Source organism: Octopus bimaculoides, chromosome 3 (assembly GCF_001194135.2).
Source record: "Octopus bimaculoides isolate UCB-OBI-ISO-001 chromosome 3, ASM119413v2, whole genome shotgun sequence".
NCBI classification, from domain to species: Eukaryota; Metazoa; Mollusca; class Cephalopoda; order Octopoda; family Octopodidae; genus Octopus; species Octopus bimaculoides.
Genome location: NC_068983.1, coordinates 133404203 through 133408091, shown reverse-complemented (window position 1 = coordinate 133408091; position 3889 = coordinate 133404203). Strand labels below are relative to the sequence as shown.

Below are 3889 nucleotides of genomic sequence, written 5' to 3'. Positions count from 1 at the left end.
GTATTAAATTAAGTTAAAAAGAGATTGAAAAGTTAGCATTTCATCGTTTCTTAGGCCCTTTGGAAGTGCAAATGTTTTTTTTTTTTTAGGTGAGAAGTACAAGTTTCAATTTTTTAAGTTATTCAAATCCTTCCTTATTTATTATAACTGACAAAAGAAAATGATAACGTTAAGCCTGCCATTTAGATAGACTTAACGACAGATAAAACTTAACTAAACCAAAACTGCTTTGTGTGACATAAGTACCGATGTCTCAAATACAGTAACAGAAAAAGTTGAGCTCCTATTTGCATGTTTTATTCGCTTTCAGCCAAAAAACATTCATTTTTGCGGAAGTGGACAAGGAGGAGAGAAGTTTCTTTTTGATTTTACTTCTCTCATCAACGGTGCACTTCCTCCGTCGTTCATATCCCCTTCGTAGACGCAAATCAAAAGCTAGTACTAATTAGCTCTAGACAATGGCTCCACTCATTTCTTTTCTGCGATCCGCGGAAGTGTTCCGGAAGCAACAGATTCTGTGATCTGTTGTTGTTGTTGTTGTTGTTGCCCATTTCCCCTCTTTCTCCGACTTTCTTGTTTCACTTAGCGTGAAGTTATCATAGTGCCACACATTTAATAGCTGGGTTTTATGCCCCTCTTCCACATGTTTAACAATTGGGATTTCTGCACTCTTTTCTGCAAGTTTAATAACCGGGCTTCCTCCCTCATACTGTTACACATGTACAATAGCTGACTTTTTCTGCTCCCTGTTCAACAATCCAATCATCTGGTCGAATTATATTTTCAAGAGAGGCATACACTTCATTATGGTCTGTTCCTTATCAATGGACATATCATGTCATTCACTGCATAGAAAAGCTTCGTAAGTTGTGATGAAATACTCTGTTTAGCTTTTGCGGTGCTGAGTTATGTAAACATTCACCTTGATCATTCCTAAATATATTTCCAAAGTAAAGATGCAACATCTTTGTTGACATACTATGGCTGTGGTTGTATCTATGAATGCATTCAAACGACGTTCTTGTCGTTAGTACTTTGTTAATGCTGTATAAATTTGCGTTGCTCTTTTGTTAGTACCTTTATTTAATCGTCTTCATTTGTGTTCTAGTGTCAAATTGTGATCGTATTTGTCAGAAGACTTGTTCCACAGTATTTTTGGTTTATCAAAAAAAAAAAATTCTTTTACAGTTTTCGAAAGTTTTCATTTTATTCGTTCAGGTGGTGTGTATGGGGGGGATTCGTATCGGCGCTGTTCCTTTGGTCATTTGCATCTCTCTCTTATACCCTGGTAAGAAAAACCATATTGAGTTTATGTAAAAGCATTGGAAAACATTAAACAAGACTAAAAATAGAGAGCTTTTGTCACATTTCTATGTCCTCTGTTTGGAAAAAAAAAAACAAAAAACGAAAAGGGATTCATCCAGTCAATTCGGTAATAATCCAATTTTTCCGTGTGACTTAACAACTCCGATAATGCAAAACACAGTAATAATAATAAAAATAAATACAATAGGCGCAGGAGTGGCTGTGTGGTAAGTAGCTTGCTTACCAACCACATGATCCCGGGTTCAGTCCCACTGCGTGGTACCTTGGGCAAGTGTCTTCTACTATAGCCTCGGACCGACCAAAGCCTTGTGAGTGGATTTGGTAGACGGAAACTGCAAGAAGCCCGTCGTATATATGTATGTATATATATGTATGTGTGCTTGTGTGTCTGTGTTTGTCCCCCCCCCCCATCGCTTGACAACCGATGCTGGTGTGTTTACGTCCCCGTAACTTAGCGGTTCGGCAAAAAGAGACCGATAGAATAAGTACCAGGCTTACAAAGAATAAGTCATAAGGTCGATTTGCTCGACTAAAGGCGGTGCTCCAGCATGGCCGCAGTCAAATGACTGAAACAAGTAAAAGAGTAAAGAGTTACAATAATAAAAATAATCCTAAAATATTGGGGGAGAGCGCTAGTCAATTACGTTTACCCCAGTGCTACTAGTACATGTTGAAAAGCAAAGTTATACCCTGCAGAATTTGAAATCAGAATGTAATGAGCCGGAAGAAATGCCACTAATCATTTTGTCCGACATGCAAACAGTTCTGCCATGTCACAACCTTTTCCGTCAGCTTGCAGGTTTATGATTTAGGCACAAGGTCTGTAATTTTGAGGAGGGAGGGGTTATCGATTGCTTGAATGGAAATTTATTTTATTGACTTTGAAAGGATAAAAAAGCAAATTTAACTACCTTCAATAAATTTGATGATGATATTGATGACGATGATGATGATGATGATAATGATGATGATGAGGACGACAATGATGGTGATACGTATCAAAATCATATGACGTATAACCTGTATAGCAAACAGAAGAAATGCTAAAATAACAGCATAAACATTGAATGAAACCACTTGATTGAACTAATTAGTCACAGTGCTACACACAACTGGGAAACGGCTGTAAGCGGTAGACGTTGACGTGAAACTGATGTAACCATGAAAAAAAGCTATAGTAAAAAGATTATACACTCACACACACACATTCACTCCCTCACTCTCTCGTTCTCTCACACAGACAGACACACACACACACACACACACACACACATCGCTGAATACTTGCATAAATGTCATATGTGTATAAGAGAATGAAGAGATAAAAATCATTTATGCTGAATTCACGTGTAGAAATTTTACGCAACTAAACACACGTGGTTAATCATGAAGACTGAATTTTCTGTTACACATAAGGACAGAGATTAGTTGATGAAGTGTTGTCACTGTTGTTGTTTAACCATAGGTCATGCTTAACCTAGTACACCCATGATTCTCGTTTCAGTCAGGACCATGCTGCTTTTCTTTTTATTGAGTAAAGAGTATCAAGGACTACACTCTCAAATGTCCCTTTTATTGTTAATAAGGGGAATGTGAATAAAAGCGAGATTTAGCTGCTATATTTAGCTGATCAGAGTGGGATGTGAGAGACGGTGAATGAGGAGGGTTTCGGTGGGGAATTATGCATCTCCCATAAGCATAACATGCATGCATTTGACATCTGAAGTAGTTTCAAAATGGAATCGATTTACCGGAAGTTCCTTTAAATGTAAACATTAGAGTAAATGTCACATGTCTGACTATAAGTGTATATGTATATATGAATGCATCTATCTATCTATCTATCTATCTATCTATCTATCTATCTATCTATCTATCTATCTATCTATCCATCCATCCATACATACATACATATACACATATACATAACTATCTATTTATATGTACGCATGTACACACATACACAAACAAACACACACACACACTCACACACATACATCGGACGCACATACACATGCACACACAGCCTTCTGCACAATAACTACATCTACATACACATAGAAGTAGCTTGTTCAGTTCAGATGACCAGTGTTTTATAGTAGGAAGTTGAGCAAAGCACATTTTATAACTGCACAGACGTACGCACGAAAACGTGGAAGAGAACAACGTATTGATTGAGTCCTTAGAGCATCAGACAAATATATTTTTTGTCTGTGTTGTGATTTACCTGTGGTAAACATGATAACCTATCTATCTGTCGATTTACAAATATCGACAGATATGTGAATAAAACACACACACACAAACAAACAAGAGCGAAAAAACAAATATCCTTTCTGAGTTAAAGGCTCATAAACCTGATTTCCAGAATTCTGTGGGGTATGCTCTCCCCTACCCTGGCCGGATTATTCATTTTTACCAGCTGAGCGGGCTGTAGTAATGTGAAATTATGTGTCTTGCTTACAAACACAACGCATCGCTCAGTCTAGGAATCGAAACCACAATCTACGATATAACAACTAAAGCACAAAACCACACATGAAAATGCATATATATATATATA

General features: G+C 37.2%; 1 protein-coding gene across 7 annotated transcripts in view; it reads right to left on the bottom strand.

Moving 5' to 3' along the window:
- Positions 1-3889, bottom strand: part of LOC106871529 (dopamine receptor 2) — a 797114-nt gene that overhangs the window by 63813 nt on the left and 729412 nt on the right. Inside the window, exon 7 of one of the 7 annotated variants that reach the window (XR_008263728.1) lies at positions 405-1285. The exons of the other annotated variants lie outside the window; for them this stretch is intronic. The gene's annotated coding sequence lies outside the window, so the exon portion shown is untranslated. Of the gene's footprint in view, positions 1-404; positions 1286-3889 lie in introns of those variants that run through there. 7 annotated transcript variants of the gene reach the window in all.